Here is a 24,297-nt window from a genome sequence, read left to right as displayed (position 1 = left end):
TGCATTCCTAATGCATGTTTTCCCAGAACATGTCTACACTCCTCCAATATGTTCAGCATTGTTTTCAGTCCCAGTAGAAGGCTGTGAGAGACAGCCCCAGGTGCTGTTGGTACAGCTTTTTCTTAAGTATGTCCATAAAGCTACTGCCATATAATTCTTGGTCTATTGCCACAAATAAACAGCAAACACTAGGCCATGGGCTATGCTCTTTGAACAGCTCAGAATTGTTCTGCACAATCCTCTGATTATCTGTGGGGTGGGGCAGCTAGAGAGAGTTGGAGTGGGTGCTGAGAGTCTGCTATAGAAGCCAAGTCAGAGTACCATGTGTAACAGCACTGCTGACATGCGGAGAGGCACCAAGAGTGTAGTCACAGCCACTGCAAACCTGCTGTTCTACTATACTATCATCAATAAACCAAGAAAATCACTCAGGATGACTTGTGCAGCTGGAATGGACAAGGAATTCTTGGTAAATTGGAAAGTGATAAACAGTAAAAAATATTTCATAGGAGATAAGATTTGTGATCATTTCTCAGTAATTGTCACTAACAGGTCTTTATATAATACATCATAGAAGGACAAGGTGCAGCTTGCGTTCTAAATATTTATATAGGTGTGCATAGGGGAGTCCTGTTGCCCCCCAAAGGCATATGGAACATTCTTATCTTTAATTAAGAGATATCTTAAAATTTAATTTGACCCAAATTTCCAAACATTCCAGAACTGAAAATCACTATTCTGATTTTAAATTACCTAAGAAAGAAGACTCCATGATCTTACTTCAAAGCATATTCTAGAGATTTATTATAAAATATAATGAAGAGATGTGACTATTTGAAGTAATCTATCCTAATGATTCTCAAGTGGGGGTGGTTCAGCTTTCCAGAAAACATGTCGCAATATCCAGACATGTTATGTTACTGTTACAGCTGGTGGAGAAGGCAGGATGTCTAGTCTGGTATGCTGCTCAGTTTCCTATAATGCACAGGACAGCCTGGAATTATCCAGAAAAATGTCAATCAGGCTAATGTTGAAAACACTAAAATAGACAACAAATGCAACTGAATTGTTCTTTTTGAATAATTGGATTTGCCTCTGTGTGTACCACACATTGGTCCCAGAACACTACATTAATTTCGATAAAGGAAGTTATTGATAATTATTAAAATAAAATAAACCAAAAAGGCATTTGTTAAGTGCCCAATCATGTGTGTAGACCCTGCTTTTCAAGGATTGCTATTTTTTTTGATTTTTTAAATTTATATATGACAGTGGTATGCATTACAATTCTTATTACTCACATAGAGCACAATTTTGCATTTCTGGTTATATACAAAGTATAATCACACCAATTCATATCTTTATACATGTACTTTGGATAATAATGACCATCACATTCCACCATCATTTCTAACCCCATGCCCCCTGCCTTCTCCTCCAACCCCTCTGCCCTATCTAGAGTTCATCTATTCCTCCCGTGCTCCCTCTCCCTATCCCACTATGGATCAGCCTCCTTATATCAAAGAAAACATTTGGCATTTGTTTTTTGGGGATTGGCTAAATTCACTTAGCATTATCTTCTCTAACTCCATCCATTTACCTGCAAATGCCATGATTTTATTCTCTTTTATTGCTGAGTAATATTCCATTGTGTATATATGCCACATTTTTTATCATTTCATCTATTGAAGAGCACTTCATTTGGTTCCACAGTTTTGCTATTGTTAATTGGGTCAATGTTATAAACATTGATGTGGCTGTGTTCCTGTAGTATGCTGTTTTGAAGTCCTTTGGGTATAGACCGAGAAACAGGATAGCTGGGTCAAATAGTGGTTCCATTCCCAATTTTCCAAGAAATATCCATACTCCAAATACATACATACATACAAATCTCCAATTGGCTGTACCAATTTGCAGTCCCATCAGATGTGTGTGAGTGTAACTTTTTTCCACATCCTCACCAACACTTATTGTTGTTTGTATTAATAATAGCTGCCATTCTGACCAAATTGAAATGAAATCTTCGATTGGTTTTGATTTGCATTTCTCTAATTGCTAGCAATGATGAACTTTTTTCATATAGTTATTGATTGATTGTTTATCATCTTCAGGTCCTTGGCCCATTTATTGATTGGGTTATTTGGTTTTTTATTGTTTAAATTTTTGAGTTCTTTATATACCCTAGAAATTACTGCTCTATCTGATGTGCATGTGATAAAAATTTGCTCCCATTCTGTAGGCTCTCTATTGAAATCCATATACAACAAAATGAAATTAAACCCCTATCTTTCACCATGCACAAAACTCAACTCAAAATGGATCAGGACTTAGGAACAAAGGTTACTATTTGAGAGGTGGGGAATGTTGTGTATGGAAAAAAAATCTCTATATGTTTCAGAGAAGAAAACAATCCATTCTGCTTGGGTGTCAGGAAAATATTTACACAGGAAGATGACTTCAATCTTTCAGACTAGTTATGCTTTACTTTGTAGTAATGCATCTTAAACATCATTTGGAGCTCTTGATTTAAATAGGAACAAGCACAGTTGTAAATATTTTGCATTCATTATTGTGTAAAATATTCTGCAGACAGACCTATGAAGTAGGAACTGTTATCCTTGGATGAGTAGAATTCTGGCAGGAACTATCTGTCTCTCAACTGACTGCATGGCCACCAAATCACATGGCCTCCATGTAAATGCACTAAGTGATTTCCATCAGAGGATATCAATTCCTAGTGATTAAATCTTCACTTTCAAGGGGAGGAGCAAAAGGTCTTCAAAGTCTTCTGAGCTTCAGAGTTCATTATTCTAACCCCAAAAAGAGGATGATTCTTTTACAAAGTAATCATCTTGAGGGAAGCTCCACACTGAAATCCGAATTTCAAAGTGTGTGTAAAAATGATAACATTAAATAGCTTTCTGGGATATTGACTATAAAATATATTTTATCTTAGACTGGGGCACAATTGGGCATAAGTGAAGTCCCTGTCATTGCCTTCCCAAGGTCAAATCAGTTTCATCTTGATGGCGCAAATGCAGTCCACACCTCATATCCATTTTATTCATTCATTCATTCAGCAAATATATGCTGATTGTCAACCATGTGCTGGACAGCAGTCTGATAGTTGGTGTAAAGCAATGATTGGCCAGTCTTTGACCTCCTTCAATTAATGAATGAAAATGGAACCTTGACATCAAAAGATTTCCAGGCAGATAAAGTCAGCATAATGTTTCTTACCTTTAAATTATTTGAGTTATTGCGATAATGATTCACCTGAATTTTCAATAAAATGTTCAGTGTTTTCTTATATTTGTCTTCCAAATATATATAAGCATGACTCCTGGAAGTATGAATAAAATTGAAATAATGTCATCACCTAACACTTTCTGAAGTATTTAAATAACATATGAAGACATATTATGCTAAAAGATACTGACATGTTTTCTTATATCAATGGCCTTGATTTTTTCCAGAGATATTCTAGATTTTATTCCAACAATAAAAATGAAAAAATTATTTATTATATTTATACCTATAATAAGATATATCAAGCCAAGAAACATTATGAGAAATTTTATTTTTATGCAATGCTTCTTTTACAATGTTTAGAGATCTCAGTTGAGCAGCTTTGCTTTATCAACTTACCTGTGATAAGAAGGAGTTATTTTTTTTTATCAGATCATCTGACAAAACACTTTTCTCTATCTTTACAAGTTTATTCATGGTACTCCCTGCATCTGGAAGCCTCATTTCCTCCTTACCAATCCCTGTAGCACTTCCTTCAAAACTCTATTTGAAATTGTTCCATTTATGTATGTGTGTTTACTTTTATACTTTGATCTATCCTTGAAAAGATTCAAAGCAGCTTATACCAAGACACATAGAAGATGACCCAATAACATCAGTTAAAAGTGGGGCAAAAGAAGAAAGTAAAACAAGAGTGGAGATGAAATCAATCCAAAAATGAGTCTAAAAATGCATAACATAATAATCCACACATGTGAATATGTGGGCCATAAATCTGGCCTTAAATTTTCTAGCAGCCAACATGAAAAGAAAAATTTATCAGTTAGTTACACAATTTGCAGTGTCCATGGAACACTAACAGTCCAAATTTCCTGGGGAGGTCTAATTATTCATGGTACTCAGACAAGACAAAAACTTTCCCCAGGATCTTCATAAAAAGGTGATGTAATGAAAACCATCATAGTTTCTTCATAATCCATGGAGCAAGGTCCCTGGTGCTGCTATAAAGATGTAAACTAGTGCCACATGCCAGACACCATACAGAACAAAAAAGGAATTATATTGGAAAGGGGAAAAGAAAAGGCAGAAATAGCCAACACCAAAAAAAAAAAAAAAAAAAAAAGAAAGAAAGAAAGAAAAACGAAAAGAAAAAGGGAGCTTTAACCCAGACTTTTAATTCTGAGTTTCTTGAAGGAGATAAATTTAGCAATTCTCTCCTAGCTTTTGATCAATATTGCATAGTGACAAGTGTGTGATTAAATGTGGCAAATGCATCGAGAATGGCTATTCCCTGTGCCATTAGGTTCATCTGCCAGTACTTGAGCAAACTCTAGATTTGGACTAGGGTTCATGTCCTTTTGAAGAAGCTGAGAAGTTTGGAAAAGCACATGAATAATGGATAGATACCCCACTCCCTCACAAGATTAGAAAACAGTACACTGACAAGAAAATGATCTTTCTTTAAAAAAAATATTTTGAACCCACTGCCGACCCAGAAGTATAGGCAATTGAGGTCCCAAAGTTCCACTCCATTTTTCATGGCCAAAATAGCTTTAGCTGCATTAACTGAAGACAACAGGATACCTAGCTTAGCCAAAAGAAAATATCAACAGAGCTCTGAAAACATTGTTAGCTTTAATTAGAATACTTTCTAGTGTACGTCCCAGGATAAGCCATTTTGAAATGCACATCAAGGAAATAGCAATGTGTTGTATGAAATTGTTAATTATTTACAAGCCAGCTAAAAGATGAAGACCTCTAGGAAAGAAAATAACATTTTTAGAAAAAAAATAAGATGAAGAAGAAAAGGCTAACAGGCATACCAGAGGCTTTTATTTCTGGACAATAATTGGCCACTGGGGTCAGAGACCTGTTAAAGCCACTCCTTATTTGGAAAAAAAACCCTCAATATTCACGTTAGAAAGGATGTTTGTGCAGTCTTCTTAATACCAGGAGAAGGAGGGGTTGAAGTCAGCCCAACCAGGTCATTAAGAACCAAGTTTTAAAGACAAGACATCTACACACAGTCATTTGTAACCTCAAAAACAATGGTTAGCTGTGTCAAAAGAGTGTTTCTATTTGCTCTGATCTGAGCAGAATCATGGTAGGGTCAGTTTTATATAAATGTCTGGACCTGAGGTGCTGTCTAGCCAGAGCTCACGATCTCCTAAGGCAACCAAATTTCAAACACAAGGATTAAAACCAAAGAACTGTCAATAAATGCAGCAACAATTTGATATTTCTACTATATTTTTCTAAACAAAGATAACAGTGATCTGTTTCTCATTAAAAGAAAATATTGGCCTATGAGTCTAAATTTGTAACTTTACAATCAAATACCTGGCATATATTTTAGGAAAATTTAGGAAGGCTATAATTTGGAATAGGGAGAATTGTCTTTTTAAAATATAGAATAAATTACACTATTCATCCAACCAGGTAAGTTTTAACAGTAGCATAAATTATAGTGGGAAAGTTGGTGAGAGGGGTCCTTGAATAAGATTAGAAAGGAAAATAACCTCTAGAATCTAACTACATGTCCTAACACAATGACCTAATTCAGAACAAATTTTGTTGGGGGTAAGTTCTTTAAAGTAAGGATGAATTGAAATAATTCTTTAATTGTATAAGGTTCCAAGTGGTCATGAGAGATGTGACATCTCGATCTCACTGAAGAGATTTTGAGTTGCTCCACTCTCTGCCAATATGCAGCAATTTGGTGCCCCTTAAAACCTTAAGTAGACTTCAGCTTATACTAGACCACCTCATACTCCTGAAAACCACTTCCAGCCTGTATTAGTTTCCTAGAGCTGCCAAGCAAAATAAATTGATTATCTCTGCACAGATATTGTTGGTAAATCTTATTCTCAGTTACCAGGGTTTAGGACTTTGGCACATTATTTTGGAGGACACAATTCAACCATGAATACAACACTATTATTCTGCAGAACAGAAGAAGAATCTTTGGAATTGGCTGCTTTCAGCAATGATGAGGAGACCTGGCCTATCCAATGACTAGTGATTCTAAAACTAAAGAACAAAGAACAACAACCCCTCTGCTCTTTACCACAAAGAAGGGGCAAAGTTCTGTCACACCTTGAGCTGTCAAGATAAACAGTGACATTTGCCTGTCTGTTCCTATTCTCTGTAGAGAGGAGGGCATCTGAAGTGAGATTGATTGCACAGAGCCATGAGCCTGGGTACACATTCCAGCATCACCACCTCTTACCTTTGGAAGTTTGGGCAAGTCTTTTACCATCCCCAATCTGTAGTTAACTTGTCTACAAAATGGAGATAAATGAAATTTATTATAAGATTTAAATGATTCAAATATATAGACTTAGACTGGGGCTGACACACAATAGCACATGCTCATGTTAGATATTTTAAGGTTCTCAGGCTATTCACAGCTTGGTCTGGTCATCACCTCATTGTGCTCATTTTGAGCAACATACCAAAATTTGAAGGCAATTGCTTCTGCACTGGTATCTTTGTGTCTGGATGACATACTTTCTCCAGTTTTCCATGAGCAAATTCTTCAAAACATGAGCCATACTTTCCATTTTTTTCTATAGCCTACAAAATTTAAAACAGTGTAAGACACATAAGCAAGTGTGATTAAATCCCAAATAATTGAAAAATAAATACAAACTTAACTTTAACCACTAAGAAGAGGATTTTTATTGCAAGCAAATTTGCATATACAAGGATAATTTTTATGAGCCATTATTATTCATAAATGTTCAAAAAACTCCTGCAAAGGCACAGAATATAAAATATGAGGAAAGATTATGGCTGCAAAGCATTGGCTTTGGGACTAACATTGCTTTATTATGGTTCTGGCAAGTAATCAATGGGAAATTCTGTTGCATAGACATAAATCATAATTGAGTTTTCATCAGGCCTGTGCCAAATCTGTGCCTGAATGAAATCCAGGATCCTCATGCCAAGGTGCCTTATCAGTCCATATGCAAATATGCCTTTTGATGAAATCAAAGAACAGTAGAATTCAGGAGAGATTTAAGCCATGTGTTGCCAAAGCCCGGTGGACATTTATCTCTTCCATTGGCCAATGACTAGAGAGCGTTTGCAAGGGGAAGCACTTCTCATGCAATTCTTCTCTTTGGATACACCAGAGGATTTAGAGATGAGAACATCAACATAGTGAACAGTCTTCCTAAAAGTTCATGAATACCAATATTTTTTCTAAAATCCTAGAAAAACTTTATCTAAATCCCATTAAAATGCCATCAACTAACACTAAAAAGAAGCTGAAGAAACTGTGTACCTGTCTTTCTCAAGGGAAAAGGGAAAACGGGGGCATTAAAGACTATCTGCTCTATGAGTTAGCAAAGAGTTCAAAATTTTCAAGCTTTTATTCCTTCCTGAAAGATAACACACCTGAAACTCTAATTCAATCTGAATTGAATAAATGTAATATTATCCTTACTTCTTTTGAGGGCCGATAATTAGATTGAGATTCATCACTCTGCTTACAGCTTTAAAAGGATCTTTATTTTTAAATGTTTTTTAGTATTTCTTAATGTTCTTTCTTTCTTTAGATCAAGCTCCAAAACTTTTTTTCTGGGAGAAAATTTTATCTAGATATTTGCTACAGTTCACACCACCTCCCACTGCACATGCAAACACAAAGATTCCCTGTATCTGTACTGTCCACTTGCTATAGTTTGGATCTTCAATATCCTCCTTGGTCTCCAAGGAGGTACAATTATACTTTGTGGTAACTTGAAGAAATGGGGTCTAGTGGGAGGTATTCAGGTCATCGGGGTATTCCCTTAAATAGAAACAGAAATTGGTAATGAAAATTATTTTTCAGATTAATGGTTCTATTGTGTTGTTCTTTTATATCAAACATGTTGCTCCTTTCCTTGTTTACAATAGAATAAGTATTTTTAAAAGTACAAATTAAGAATCTATTGAAAGGGGAGGGAAGCACATTTTGCAATTAAATGACTTAGAAGGTAATTCAAAGAAAAAATGTTTACACCTTTCAAAAATATCTTATTCAACAAGAAAAAAAATCAATATATATAATATTAAAATCAAATTTATAGTCTTTACTTATATTTTTTGAAATGTTAACCCAAAGAAAGGGAAGCTTTCCATGATAAAGTAATAAAATAATGCTTAACCACTGTTTCCAATGTTGTATTCTCTGACTTAAAAGACAACCTTATATATATGAATATGTGCATATTAACCCTGATTCACTAATTCATATAAACTTTAGTGTTGCTAAAAATAGAAGTAGCAAAGCAAATCCAAAACAGATGGAAATGGTAAGAGTGAAAATCCCTATTTACTACTAATTAGAATAAAAATAGCACTCATTAAATATTATTGACCTATTTTTTTATAAAATGAAACAAAACAAAAAGTGCTAAAGCAGAAGTCACAGAAGCAAATTTGTTAAAAATAAAGATTAGCACCAGTCATTTGGTGGGTGATAAAGGTGATATTGTTTTATTGTTAACTCCAAGATGTTTGATTATGAGAAATTGCAAAGTAAAATGCCTACAGGGGTAAGGCAGAATAATGAGTGAAAAAGGCTGGTAATACAAAAAAAATAACAATGCATTTGCAATGATTGGCAAAAAGACTTGTGTAGGAGGATGTCTTGTATAATTTGGCAAGTTTTTCCAAGTCCTGCCTGACATACCATCACTATAAGTTCTGGGATTATGTTGATATTGTTTTTTTTTGTTGTTGTTGTTGTTTTAATTGGCACAATAAATAACCTTTAAAATTATATTCCAGTCTTTCATCTCCAGGGTCACTCAAGCTTCCTAATTTTTCTTGAAGTTAAGAAAAACCTAGGAGAATAATCATCTGGAATACTGGCAAGAAGAGATCCATGACCTTTTCCCAAGTGAAAAAAATATAACTAGTAAAAATTAATATTTGTTTTAAATCTCTGGAAGTAATGCTAAGGTCACATAGTAAATGGAGAACCATTCATTAAAAAAATCTACTAAATATCTGTCAGAACATTGAGTCTCTAACATCTGAGCTATAGTATGCTCCTCACTCTATCAAAACACCATGAAAGTAGCTCTACTCTAAGTAGATAAGGGCAAAAATACAAGATTCCCTCAGTTCCCAATCTAATGCAATAGTTTCTCCCCAGGAGGAGAGGGGTACCAATATTTTTTAGATCCCATAGCTCTGTGTTGCAGAGGCTCTATTTTAGTCAACAGTATCTGAGAGATCTGAGACTCCCTTTCTTGCTCAAAGCTTTACCATAGGCATGGCAGGGTGAAAGCACCAGGTCCAACCACCCTCGCTTAAGCTTATTCATAGGGCAGAACTTCTACACCAAGAAGACCAGGGATCTCTAGATATTCAGTCTTACATCCATTTTTGTTAAGTTGAGGTGTTTCCCAGAGAACATCAGAACAATGTCCCCACCTCCAACTCCATAGCTGTGGTACAAATATTTTTCTTAGGGGTTAAAAAAAAGGCCTCAAGAAGACATAGTCCTTTATATATTCTTTAGGGAACTGACTTTATTTGGAACAGAATATAAAAAAGTTCAAGAGTAAAGACAATGTCAGAAACATTGGAAATTTTGGAAAACTCAATTAAAAGGAACAAAATAGGCTGGTATTTTCATAGTAACAATAAGCTAAAACTTATACAAGCTCTGAGTTTAATAGAACCAGGTAAAGAAGAACTTTCCAGGGGTCAAAACAAGCTTCAAGAATCACCTCAAAGTCTGTCTTCTAAAAGAGACCAAATTCAACTGAATCAGACCATGGGACAATTTATGCCTCAGGGAGTTTTATAAAACCATCAGTTGTCAGTTATCACAAAACAACCACTGTGTATGATGGCAAAAAACACACAATAGACAGAAACTTAAGAGTAAGATCATGGAAAGGGTCAAAGACAGTGTTGCTAAAACTTTTGACTTCTCAAAAAATAAAGCAGTGACAATAGAAGAGATTATACACTAAAGTATAAATAGACTTTACCAAAATAGTACAGGCATGTCATTAACAAACAAAACAAATAATGAAAAATATGGCCTGACACAAGAAGTAGGATCATTATCCATACCTAACATACTGTATTATCTAGTCTACTTTCAAATGACATAAAAAGGACACTCAAAGGAAAATGAACGTTGAACCATAAACAACAACAACAACAACAAAAAAAAAACAAAGCAAACAATATGCCTTGCCTTTCAGATAGCACTGATGTTGGAGCTAAAATACAATGACTTCAAAAGAGTTACTTGAATTATGTTAAAGAACTAAAGGAAGCCAGGGCTGGGGCTCAGTGGTACAGCACTCACCTGGCATGCATGATGCAGTGGGTTCAATCCTTAGCACCACATAAAAATAATAGAAAGGTATTGTGTCCACTACAACTGAAGAAATTACATATTGACTAAATAAAGCTATATTTAAAGAAGTAAAACACAATGTGGTGACAGTATCTTATCATATAAGAATATTAACAGAGTTGGAAATATTTTTAATAAAGGAATCAGATGGAAATTATGTAGATGAAAAGATAATAATCAAAATTTAAAATTACTAGAGGAGCTCAAAAGTACATATTAGAAGAAAAAAGAATCAGTGAACTTGAAGATAGATCCACACAATCTAACCAATCATTAAAACAGAAGAAAAATTAAGAAAAACAAACGTGGTCTCAAAGCAAGGGGGCAATCTACTAAGCTCACCAACATATTACTAATGGAATTACTAAAATAAAAAAGGATAGAGAAAAAAAATAGCCAAAAACTTTAAATATTCTTTAAACTTCCCAAATTTCATGAAAAATATTATTCTAAAACACCAAAAAACCTCAATGATTCCAAGCAGGATAAATTTAAAATGATTCATGTCTGTCTAAACATAACATAATCAAAATGTTTAAAGTCAAAAACCAAGAGGAAATACTGGAAGTAGCAAGAGAAAAGGAAGTGATCATATACAAGAGAACCCCAATAAGATTATGGCTGACTTTGTGCCATAAACTATGGAAATCAAAAGGCAATAAGAGGACATAGTAAGTGTTCACACAGAAACACAATATCAGTCCAGAATTCTGTCTGTGAAAACTCATGTTTCTTAATAAAAAGCCAATCCATAGAATGGCTTAGATGTCTGGTAGATCATATTTATAGTAAAGAACTCTTACAACTCAACAGCAAAAAGAATCAAAACCCACATGAAAAAACATTAAGCAAAATATTTGAACAAACATATCTTCAAAGATGATATATAAACCACCAATAACATAAATATCTGCTCAGCATCATTAGACAAGGAAATCAAAATTATTATCACTTAATATTCACTAGCATGGCTGTAGTAAAAAGAAAAATAATAGATGTCAATAAGAACAAGGAAAAATGGGAATCTCCAGAAACTGCTGGTAGAATGTAAAATGGTGCAGCTACCTTTAAAAAAAGTTTGTCATTTTCTACAATTGTAAACATGGAATTACATCTTATCCACTGATTTTAATTCTAGATACACTTTCAATAGATAAGAAATCAGATGCCTACTCAAAAACTTGTACACAACTGCTCATAAAACATAATTGATAATGTCCTAAAATTATTATAAACAACCAAAAATGCTCATCAAATGATTAACACATAAATAAAATTTGGCATATTCATTTCTTAGAATATTATTTAGCAATAAAAACTAACAAAGTTGCTGGGCATGGTGGTGCTGCACACCTGTAATTCCAGCTACTCAGGAGGCTGAGACAGAAAGATTGCAAGTTTCACTCTGTCCAAATTAAATAAAACAGGATGAGGATGTAGCTCAGTGGTAGAGGGTTCCTGGATTCAAAGCCTAGTATCACAGTGGGGGAAAAAAGAATGCTACAATGTGAAAGAACCTTAAAAACACTATGCTAAGTGAAAGAAGTCATCCAGGGAGCTACCTGTTAGTAGCTTCTGTAGACTTTTATTTTGAAAATAAATCAATTTACACCAGGGAATAGGGTAACACAGACCTGTGATTCTGTTCTCAGAGAGCCTAAAAACTTTGACATTACCTTCCAGTGAGTTTATAAGTTTATAACAGTCACAGACTAGACGTAAGCAGGCATTTTCAGAAAAGATATCATGCATTATCATTATATGATACTATTGATATGAAATTTTTGGATAGGCACTCTCTACAGAGAGACATAAAGTAGAATAAATTAGTGGGCAGGTTGGGGAAATTAAGAAGTAGCTAGTAATAAGTATGACATTTAGATTTGGAGTGATAAAAATGCTTTAAAATTGATATGGTGATGATTACACAATTTTGTGAAGATATGAAAAACTATTGAATGTACATTTTGAGTGAAATATGATATGTGAATTTTTATAGTAAAACAATTTTTAATTTCATTTTCTCCAAAAAGAAAACAACCCGAGCTTCTAAAATAAGGCTTTTTTTTAAAGAGAGAGGGAGATAGATAGAGAGATAGATAGATAGATAGATAGATAGATAGATAGATAGAGAGAGAGAGAGAGAGAGAGAGAGAATTTTTAATATTTATTTATTTATTTATTTTAGTTTTTGGCGGACACAACATCTTTGTTTGTATGTGGTGCTGAGGATTGAACCCGGGCTGCACACATGCCAGGCGAGCATTTGAGCCACATCCCCAGCCCAAGGCTTTTTTTTAATGACCTGAAAATGTAAATATTTTCTTAAACAACTTAAAAATATGTTCTCACAGAAATTTTGTCATAAGTTTGCAGACAACCAGAGAAAGGTCTATATATTTAGCTTAATCTTTTACAAACTGTGAACTGAAGTTCTCCAAAGATGCCACATCTATATTTGAGAGCCTGCAGACTGTGTGACCTTGGCTGACTGGAACATGGTGATTGTGGAGAGATGGAATGTTGCAGATAAAGAGCCAAAGTTATCTTAGGCTGCCTTTGGTTCTTTTTAATAGCCATTTACCATCAACCTCTGAATCTGACCTAGCGTTCTTGTGATGACTGGATAAAACTCTAGGAATGTATACCAGGCTTGGTAGTCCTCCCACCTCTACTAAGCCTACAGTTAAGAATGTGCTGACATATGAATCCTGTGGAGAGTTCGACCCCTTGTTAAAGATAACATCTGAATCATATAGAAGAGATTTTCCCACCTCTTTGTAGCCCACTTCCTTGATGACCCCAACTACTTTCTCTTGTGACTATCAAAGCTCCTGTAACTTTTTCCATGGAAGAACCATGTCTTTCAAGGTAATTTCAATCAGTGTTACAGGGCCATGGTCGCTTATGTTTTCTTATTTTCCCAATGCAGAGTTACTCTTGGCCATTAACAAAGCTGATTGCAAAAATAAAATTTTAGCTTTTATTATATATTAAATACATTGATGCAAGGCATGGAAAGAGTTATACAATTCAAAGAAATTTGATTCTCTAGTGACACTTGCAAACAGCACATTCACAACAATGATTTGTTCCTGTTAACCTGTTAGTAACTTCTGTAGACATTTATCTTGAAAATAAATCAATTGACACCAGGGAATATAGTGATTCTATTCTCATAGGGCCTAAAAACTTTGACATTACCTTCAAGTGAGTTTATAACTGTCATAGACGTATGCAGGCAACTTGTTAGGATGCAGGCACTGTACTCTCTTAATCGTCACTCAGGGATCAAGACCAGGGATGTGTGCTGCCACAACTGCTCTAGTTGGAAGAGAAAAATGTCACAAATCATGCATTAGTCCTTAAACCTTCAGCCTGAAAGTAACAGACCCTCTTCTGCTCCCATTCACATGGCCATGCATAATCCTAAGAGAGTAGTGAAGTGCACATGCTCTTCACTACAGGAGGGCTGATGACATTTCATGAACTGAACTTTTGACTACCCAGTCACACACTCCAATGGGATGGTATCATGGCATGTGTGGAGAGCTGGTCTAAAATGATGATGTGTCTGAACAGATCAGTAGTTAGGAGAACAAGGAGCAGTATAGCAGCAGTGTCACTTCCTCCCTAGACTTTAGTCCTCTCCAAACCTGGGATTAGATTTTACCAGTTTCTGTGGTAGGTGGAATAATGCTCCCTCAAAGTCGCCAGCATCCTTACCTCCAGAATCTGTAATGTGTCACTTATATGGCAAAAGGGACTTTATGAGGGTGATTAAGTTAAGGGTCTTGTAATTGAGAAGTCATTCAAGATTACAAAGATGAGTCTAATGTAAAGACAAGGGCTTTTGTAAGAGGGATACAGGTGTGTGTCACAACAGGAGATTTGATGACAGTCAGAATCAGAGGGACATTTAAAGATGCTGTACTATACATTCAGTCAAGTGAAGCTCAAGCAGGAGATAATGGACCACTACCTGGGCAAGTTCTCTATCATCTGCAAGCCTGTGAAGCATAGCTAGCCTGGCATGGGGCACTCAGTCTTCCTGCTTCAACCCCTTCGAATAACCCACTTGGCTGACAAAGGGAAATACATGTCTCTGGTTCAAAACAAAACAAAAATTGCTGCCCTGCTAACTTTGAAGAATGCAAGCCAAAGAATTCAAGTATTCTCTAGAAGCTGGTAAAGGGGAGGAAATGAACTTGCCAGTAGAGTCTCCAGAAGAACAGAGTCCTTCCTATGTCTTGATTTTAGTAGTTAGAACATTTTACATTTCTGAACTCCAGAAATATAATCATTTCTAGTAACAATTGGAAACTAATACAATGCCCCAGAATATATGATGTGTAATATCAGAACTAGAGCCTCAGATGACCAATTTTGAAACTGGCAAGATGACATGACAGGGAGCTCTGTTACAAAACTGCATTATCTCTACCTGATGAACTTGAAATCCATTCTCAGCACTCTAGCCATGACCTAGAAAGTCAGGTGGCTCCAACCCCGAAAGTTTCCTCTGCAAGAACTTGGTCCTGCAGCTTAATTATGGTTGAAATAAGAAAAACAAAAGCCCAGAAATATAATATTAGTTTCTCTGCTTTCTTTGCTTCTGGCTGTCTGTGTCATTCTCTTTTATCAGCCTGAACTTTTTTTTTGTCAGCTGAACCCAACAGCAGAACCAGACCAACTTTAAACAGGTCTTGGCATAACACAGAGCACCTGGCATGCATTCTTGTAATTAATTTGTACCACCATCTTGAAAAATAGAGAAAATCAAGTCCACTTCATCTAAGAGAAAATTGAGATTCAGTGATATTAAATAAATAAACCATACCAATCTTGCTCCAAATAATCTATGGTCATTTTGTCACATTGCTGGAAGGAGACAATAAAATATGTTGAACACAAATACAATTTCCAAGAATGTGAGCATCTTCATAAAGGTCACATTATCTAGTGAAATATCCTATTTCATTTCCAAGAATATTTATTCAATTCCATTTGAGTAATACCCAGAAACCCTTAAAGAATAAAGTCAATTCTCCCTCATCTTTAGATGAATTATGCAAGATTTTGGCTTTCCTATGATAAACATTTGTTTAAAGTTAGTCTATTAACCAATAACACCTACTCTGGCTAATGAATTGCTTTGCTGATATTATTAACATTTTGTACTCTGCCTACTTAATTACCATGTTCTAAAATAATAAATCTATTTTTACTTACCCAGGTCAAGGCAAAATTATAAGACATATTCTTCTGTGCTCTTCCCAACCTTTCATTGTTAGAATGTTGCTAGAAAAGAACATAAAAACTAAGGGAAAATAGATGGCAAAGAAAGCTGCATAGTCAACAGTGAGTCTGACCTCTAACACTCAATAACCAGAATTCAAGTAGACCAGTATTCTTCCCAATAGCCAGTGTTCAGGTGGACTTGAGCCAATGTTCTCAGCCTTACAAGTTAAAAAGAAATTATTCACATCTATATGTAACATATTGTATGCATTTTATACTACTGTTTAAACTTCACAACATAAGAATTTAATGTTAGCTCCAATTTACAAAGAAGAAAACCTTCACCAAACTTAGACACAGAGGAACTGGAATTCATCCCAGGTTCATCTGACCCTAGGACTCTGACCCTTGGTCATGGCATAGGATAGGAGCACTCCATATCAGAGAGGGCAGGAATAGCACAATTCCCAATGGCTAATGTGTAGAGGCAGAACGCTCACTAATGATTGAGTAGAATGATGCAACCAATATACCCAGGCTCCAGACAAGTGTGCCAGAGCTCAGGGAAAGTTCAAAACCTGGAATTAGAATGCTAAGCCAAGAAACAGAGACTGAAGGCAAGTTTCAAGTGTAGACACGCACAACATAGAGAAATGCATGTCAAATGTATGAGTTCCTGATGTTCATCCCAGGCACACCTTTCCCCCAGTAACAGGTGTAGTCTGTAATTCCACAAATCAATGAATAATTTCACTTTGTGTGTAATGAAAGGCACAACATCTCAAGAATTTTGGGAGGATGGAGACACATATAAGTACCTAGGCACAGATAAAAGCTATAAAAAAAGAACTTCTATTTAAAATAAAACTATCAAGACCCTTAAACATGCACATTATTGACTTCACTCACTCACTGACATTTTTTGAGAACATACTATGTACCAGATATCTTTTCAAATTTAGAATTTTGAGATTCTACCCAAATTTTAGTAAATCCAAATATGTATTTCTGTTTATTTCTCCAGATTATCAAATATATTTAACAGCCAGTTTTTCTGAAATATTTTTTCTGAAACTTTATCTTAGTAGTTTTTCAACTAAAAGAAGTTAAGGAAGATCCAGGCCAGGAAAACAGTGTCAGAGAAAAATGTCCTGAAATATGAAAGATATTTATCTGCTTGGGAAAAAGCAAAACATTCAGAGCAGATGGGATATAAAGTGGGGAGAGAGTGGGTGGGGAGACAACATTGCCATCTTCATTCTGTGGGAAATTTTTTGGGTCAGGGAGGGAAAGGGAGGTAGGACTAGGTATTACACCTCACATTACATGGTTCTACCGGAGTTGCTTTAGCCTTGCAGTTCTTCTTGTTCTCAGAAGGAATGTGCTCAGAGATTCAATCATTTCTATTTTAGGATCAGTTCCAAGGAAGGTTTGATTTCTGGGAGAAAAACCTGGATGAGTTCCCAGTTGTGCCTCAGTAGGGCCTTCATTCACAGCATGCTTTCCTCTTTCTCTTTGATGTGAATTTTCAGAACATTGGGTGTAACCAACATCCAAACATCAGTGAAATATACCCATCGAAAAATAAGTTTGAATATTTTCACAATACTCCTGATTTAGATTGGCCACGTCTCCAACGTGCCTACTCACTAGACTTGAGAGTCATCTCTTCAGGCCTTGAGAACAGCCATAAGAAGGTATGTGGGATGGCTTTAAACAAAGTACCTGAGTGAAGGGATCTTAGGAGCTAAAATCCAGAGGAGCTCTGCTGTGACTGCTTGTGAAGTTATAGAGTCTGACAAGAGGTGGTGTCTAACCCCAAAAAGAAAGAATCTGTTTTCTTTTCCATTCAAAGAAATTAGCCTACTATAGAATTTTGTTCCACTAGAGAAAAAAAACAAGCCTATGAGATAAAGGACTACTTCAGCCAAGAAGAATAGTGACAAAAGACTGATATTTCATCTACAAGAAAGTGAGTTAAGCTCCCAGGTATGGCGATGCACACCTGTAATCCCAGTGACTCAGGAAACTAAAGAAGAAGGATCATAAATTCAAGGCCAGCCTCTGCAACTTAACAAGACCCTGCCTCAAAATAAAAAGGACCAGGGTTGTAGCTCAGTGGTAGAACACACCTGGGTTCAATCCCCAAGCTGAAAGAAAAAAGAGAGAGAGAGAGAGAGAAAAGGAAAATGAGAAAGAAGAATTAATTCTGGGATGATAAAAATGTGATTTTTTATATGAAAAAGGCAATAATTGCACATAAATATCTGTCATAAGAAGGAGAGCAATGATCACTACTTATAATTATTTGTATTATTATTAATTTTCAGAGTACTAGAAATACTTTTGTAATTCAACTTAAAAGAATTACAAATTAAGCTGTGTCTAATGGCTGTTATTTCACTGTAAATTGAATGTAATGGCTGATCTACTAAAAAATACTGGAACTCCATCATGAATTTTAAAAATCTGATGCAAATATGGTAATGTCTTAAATTTTGATAAAACCAGTGGAGGGATATTCCAGAGTCATATTATTCTTGTTAATTTTCAGGATACTTGAATGTTTCATAGTTTTCAATAATATATAAATATTTAAATCTCTCCAAATAGAAAATTCAGCCTTGATTTTTATAGTGAAATGGTTTTTTTCCTTAAGTAAAAGGGCTAAGATCTTGTCCTATGGACTTCCTATGTGACCTTGAGCTGGTCAATTTACTACCTCTCTGAGAGTTTTCTCACCTGTAAAATACAAGACTTGGACTAGATGATTGCTCAGATTCTTTACTCTCAAATTTTATGACCGAGTCTACTTTCTGACAGCTAAAAAAGATGGGGCTAATTTTAATGAATAGTGTCTGTCCACATATCTTGCATATAACTGATTGCAAATGCCTTGAAGCTAAAATGAATGGTCAAAGAAGTGCCATCTGCTTCTATTCCAATTATATTGAGAAGCTGCCTCAATTTTTTTAAACAGTTAGCAAAAAACAGAAGTTGTCAGGAAATGTGTTGTAAACAATATCACCCCCACACATTTATTGAATAATTCATAGCCAGTATTTGGTAGACTCATAATTTTTGAAACAACATTTTTTCCTAAATACCTGAGTGTTCCATAGTCAGTAATAAATGATTTAATTGTCTTAACCTTGATAATTACAGTGTCTAAGGATTTATATCTCAGATTAAAATTTATTTTATTTTTATTAATTTTCTTTGAATCAATTTTGCTATATTGTATGAGAATGAAATATTTACCATAGTTGACTACCCCTACTATTACTTTGCACACATCTATTTTTTCAGCTTTGTTAAAGTATAATTAGAAAAAAATAATTATCAATTTAAGTTATGAAATATGACATTTTGATACATGCATGCATTGTGGAATGATTACCAAAATCAGGCAGTTAACACATCCATCTCCTCACATGGTTATCATTGGTGTGTGTACATGGCAAGGACACTTAAAACCTACTCTCTTATCAACTTTCAAGTCTACATTAAAGGATTATTAGCTACAAATCTCCAGAATTTATTCATCCTAAATAACTGAAAATTTATACACTTTAATTAACTTTCCCATTTTCCTCACTCTCCTCTGACCCTTGTTAACCACCATTACACTCACCACTTTCAAAATTCAACTTTTAGATTTCACATATAAATAATATCATGCAGAATTTGTATTTCTGTATCTTTTGCCCACTGATTCAAGATTTTAAAACTTTTGTACATTCTTTCATTTATTCAACAAATATTTATTGAGAATCTGCAAATGTATGGCAGGTATTGTTCTAGGTACTTTGTAAGTACTTGAAAATTAACTATATGATGATAATAAAATAAAATGGGCAATATTTTTCACATATTTTTATTTTGTTATGTAATGTGCAAAAAAGCAGAAAATGGTACAGTAGTTTGTTATTTTGCCTCTTTAGCCTATAAGTTACACTATTCTTTAACACTGTCTTAAAACTAAATAAAGAAGGGTTAATATCACAACCATGAATAAACAGAATAGACAAGATGATTGTCTGAAAGCTTTCATTGATCTTCACCACCACCTCCATTTACTTCTCTTCTCTCTCCCTCTCCCTCTTCCATATTCCTTATATTTCCACTCATTCACATTTTCCATTCTATGCTTAATGACCAGAAGTCTCCTGTCAATGAGTAATGTGTTACCAGATGTAACTAGCACCCCCACCATTTAATGCATCATCCTCTTTGGGTAGCCGACTCTGTTAGTTGTAATGTCACTTGGGTTCTCTGAGAAGTGAATGCTAAAATGAAAGCAGGAATGAAAGAGGTTTATTGAGCAATGATTGCTGATGGGGTAGGGAAAGAGTAAAGCTTGTGAAAGATAAGAAGGAAAGGAAGCAGAATGGGATAGGAGAAGGTTTGCTCACCATGTAGAACAGATAATGTCTCTGTTGACTCAAAAGGAAGCTAGAGACTACTACTGAGCAGACACTTCTGTATGCATTGTGGAATGATTACCACCAGCAGGCAGTTAACATATCCATCTCCTTGCATAGTTATCATTGATGTGTCCACACCACTGTGGACAGCTGCTGGCTGGCTGTTGCTGGGAAAGAGCATGGCATAAGCAATAAAACTGAAGAAGAGCCTGGAAGCGTTAAAAGCCAGAGACTATTAGCTGATTTCACTCTCCACAACAGAAAGGCAAGTGCTTTCCTGGAGGAAATTTTAAGACTGACCAGGCTTGGTGGTGCATGCCTGTAAGCCCAGCAATTTAGGAAACTGAGGAAGGATGGTCACAAGTTTAATTTCAGTCTCAGAAACTTAATGAGACCCTATCTCAAAATAATTTTTTTCTTAAAAGAGGCTGGGGATGTAGCTCAGTGTTAGAGCACCTCTGGATTTAATCCCCAATGCTGGAAGAAAGAAAGAAAATTCAAGATGGACTTGCAAGGCATAAGACACTTATAAAAATCAAGAAATTAGTGGGATGATAAAAAGAGCTGCCTAAAAGGGATATAGGAGAACTGAGAACAGTAATTAAAGGAGAGACTCAAGACAACTCTTGATTAACAGGGGAACCCAAAATACTGTCAAAAGCTGAAGGGAGTGAAGGCAAGGCAGAAGCAGTGATGGCAACTCTAATGTTGAGCAATCTGACCCCAGACTGGAGACCAGGCCTTGCTCCATCTCGTAAGAATCTTATGGTCATTTCCTAATCTCTGCACATTGCAGCTGTCTCTTCTGTATTATGTGTAAATATAAGGTTTTGGAAATAAAAAGCAAGAGTCAAATTGTGACAACCTATTAAATCCCAATATTTGTTAGCTATAATTGTTTTAATTGCTGTTGTTGCCAATTGTTGTTTTATTGAAGAGTTGTTGATCTACTTCAACTAGAACTAGGACAAGAGATAGGTAGGAGGCAATGATATTGCAGGTGGCAAACGAAACTAGAAATACAAATGCAAAAGCGAGTTTGGAATTAATCCTCAAGAGGCTCAGTGTCTCTCTCCCTCATTTCCCACATCGACCCAAGCATTAAAGCTTCTGATCCTACCACCTAGAATTTCTACAATATTTCCTCTTCTCTGGAATTCTACAACACCCTGAAATTGTGTTAATCACTGCATTAGCTTTCTAACTAGTTACCCTGCCTAAAATACTGCTTTTCCACATTACTACCAGAATTAAATCCTTTAAAGTCAATTTCCGGGGTTAAACACCTAAGTTTGAAATAATATGTGACTCTGAATGTGACCCAGCATGTACTTTGAGGAGTTATAATACAAATTCTCTTTTCAAATCCTCAAAAACCAGAATCAGTAACACATGGTTGCCACAGTAACCAAAGTTTCTCCAGCTGGCTCTCATTTCCCAGAACCCAAGGTTTTAGAGCATAAGGGGAAAAAACTCGGAAGGAAAACACGGGTAAATCCAAGCACACCCTTTTTGTCTTCTAAACAAGTAAGCTCGCAATTATACTCGCGGCACTCACCCACCTACCGCCGGAGCTCCGCAGGAAACCGCCTCCACTCCAGAAGAAAGCTCTCACCGGAAATTGTGAGCGTGCGCTTGCTCTGAGCATGCCCCAAAACCTGCCTTGGGAGCATGCGCAAAACCTAGCCCCGCCCCAACTCCTCCTTTGAAGGTTGGAACGAAGTTGCCCGCCCCTTGAGCCAGGTACCGGCTAACGGAAGTGAACCAAGAACCGACTATAGGCTGCTGCCTTCCCATTTGTTTGGCCAGAGATTTGCATCATTCTGTCCCATCCAGAAAGTGTAAGATTTCCATTGCAAATAGAGATTGTGGAGAGGGGACGGCGGCTGGACTAGGGGAGTAAGATGTCACTTTACCTGGTGGTCCTTTGGATTTTGCTTCGCTTTCCGACGAGAGGGGTGGTGCACACCTGTAATTCCAGTGGCTCATGAGGCTGAGGTAGGAGGATTTTGTCAGTTCTACCTTTGGTTAAACAATCCCTGCAAAAGGAAACCACATAAGCAGTAATAAATACCTAGAGCAAAGGACTCATCAGGTTATGTAAAGCCAAATCATAGAATAAGGAAAAAATAACAAAGAATTTTTATTTTAAACCATTAAGTTTATTACACAGTTAACTAAAACACACAGTGCATCTGTTTCTACCTGATGGATCATCTCCTTTTATCCTGAAGAGGTTCTTTTAGCATTGTTAATAGTAGAGATCTATTGGTATTGAATTTTCTTACTTTTTATTTATTTTAAAATGTCTATTCTGCTTTCAGTTTTGAAGAGATTTATCCTGGATTAGCAGTTTTTGTCTTCTAGCACCTTAAACCTTTCCATTAACTTTAACCTCTCATTTCTGATAAGAAGTCAGCTATCATTTTAGTCATTTTTACCAATGCATAACACACCACTTTTTTCTAATTGCCTTCAAGACCTTTTTCCTTCTAATTGATCATTTACAGTTGACTCTGATGCATCTAGATGTGATTTGCTTTGTAACTAACCTTAGTATTCACTGAGTTTCCTAAATCTCTTGACATCTTTTTTGTTAATTTGGGATAATTTTAGTCATCATTGTCTTAAATATTTTTTTTCTGTGCAATTTATGCCTCTATTCTTCTAGAAATGTAATTATATGTATGTTAGGTCACTTTGTATTGATAGTAACCAAGTCTCTATTTTTTTCTTTCTAATTTTTAGACCGGATAATTTTTATTGGTCTATCTCCAAGTTAACTTTTTGCTGTTTTTGCACTATACAATCTGATGATAGATTTGTTTCATGAATTTTTCGTTTCCAATACCGTACTTTTTATTTCTTTTAAAAGAAATTTTTCATTTATATGTTGACACCCATATCTACGTATTCATTATGATTAAGCTTTTCTTTAACTTCTTGAAATTAGTTATAAAAACTATTTAAATTTTTTCTGCTAATCCTAACATCTGGGTCAGCTCACGGAACTTTTTTTATATGTGATATTTTCTCTTGTGGTTCTCATTTTTCTATCTTCTTTGCATTCTGGCAAAATTTAATGATATTCTACATGCCTATAATCCCAGCGACTCAGGAGGCTAAGGCAGGAGGATCAAGAGTTCAAAGTTAGCCTCCGCAACTAAGGGATGCACTTAGCAACTCAATGAGACCCTGTATCTAAATAAAATGCAAAAAAGGGCTGAGGTTGTGGCTCAATGGTTAAGCACCCCTGGGTTCAATCCCTGGTACCAAAAAAAAATTTTTAATTATATTCTGGTCATTTATAGATGATACATCATAGGAAGTCTGGATTATGTTTTCTTCCTATAAAGGTACCAAAAAAAATTTTTTAATTATATTCTGGTCATTTATAGATGATACATCATAGGAAGTCTGGATTATGTTTTCTTCCTATAAAGGATATTCTGTTTTATGTGTCATGCAGGCTAATTACTGGTGAATTGTTTTGATCATATTAGATTTGGTATTATTATTATTATTATTATTATTATTATTATTATTATTATTATTTGGTTCCAGAGATTGAACTCAGGGTACTCAATTACTGAGCCACATCCCCAGACCTATTTTGTATTTTATTGAGAGACAGGGTCTTGCTGAGCTGCTTTAGCACCTCTATTTACTAAGGCTGGCTTTGAGCTCGTGATCCTCTTGCTTCATCCACCTGAGTCACTGGGATTATAAGCATATTCCGTGCCTCACTAGGTTTGGTATTTTTCTTTATTTCCATATTTCATGGTGCATTATACTTGTACATAATGGTGGGATTTGTTGTTATGTTTTCATACATATGTACAATATAGTGATAAAACTTAGCCAATATCATTCTTGAGTATTTCTCTTTTACCTGCTTTCCTCTCTCCCCTGATCCCTTTCCTCTATTCTACTGATCTCCCTTTGATTGCCCTCAGATTCCTTTCACACACACACACCTTTCTTTTCCTTTTTCCTTTCTGGCTGCCT

At 35.5% G+C, this 24,297-nt stretch overlaps 1 long non-coding RNA gene across 11 annotated transcripts; it reads right to left on the bottom strand.

Moving 5' to 3' along the window:
• Nucleotides 1-780: 780 nt before the first annotated feature.
• Nucleotides 781-21,952, bottom strand: LOC120883681 (uncharacterized). Of its 11 annotated transcripts, none has more exons than XR_013432671.1 (9): nt 21,852-21,952; nt 15,854-15,922; nt 15,066-15,502; nt 13,826-13,940; nt 6,705-6,825; nt 6,479-6,530; nt 3,241-3,343; nt 1,601-1,788; nt 781-994 (listed from the first exon to the last, which is right to left on the bottom strand). It is a non-coding gene; the product is annotated as an uncharacterized LOC120883681 (long non-coding RNA). The 11 variants fall into 11 exon arrangements; XR_013432665.1 differs by having other exon boundaries at nt 13,826-13,945; nt 21,852-21,951; XR_013432668.1 differs by having other exon boundaries at nt 13,826-13,945; nt 15,066-15,165; nt 21,848-21,948.
• Nucleotides 21,953-24,297: the final 2,345 nt, after the last annotated feature.

The sequence above is a fragment of the Ictidomys tridecemlineatus genome, unplaced genomic scaffold (assembly GCF_052094955.1).
Source record: "Ictidomys tridecemlineatus isolate mIctTri1 unplaced genomic scaffold, mIctTri1.hap1 Scaffold_163, whole genome shotgun sequence".
NCBI classification, from domain to species: domain Eukaryota; kingdom Metazoa; phylum Chordata; class Mammalia; order Rodentia; family Sciuridae; genus Ictidomys; species Ictidomys tridecemlineatus.
The sequence above is the reverse complement of the archived record's forward strand: the minus strand, read 5'-3'. Positions and strand labels throughout refer to the sequence as shown.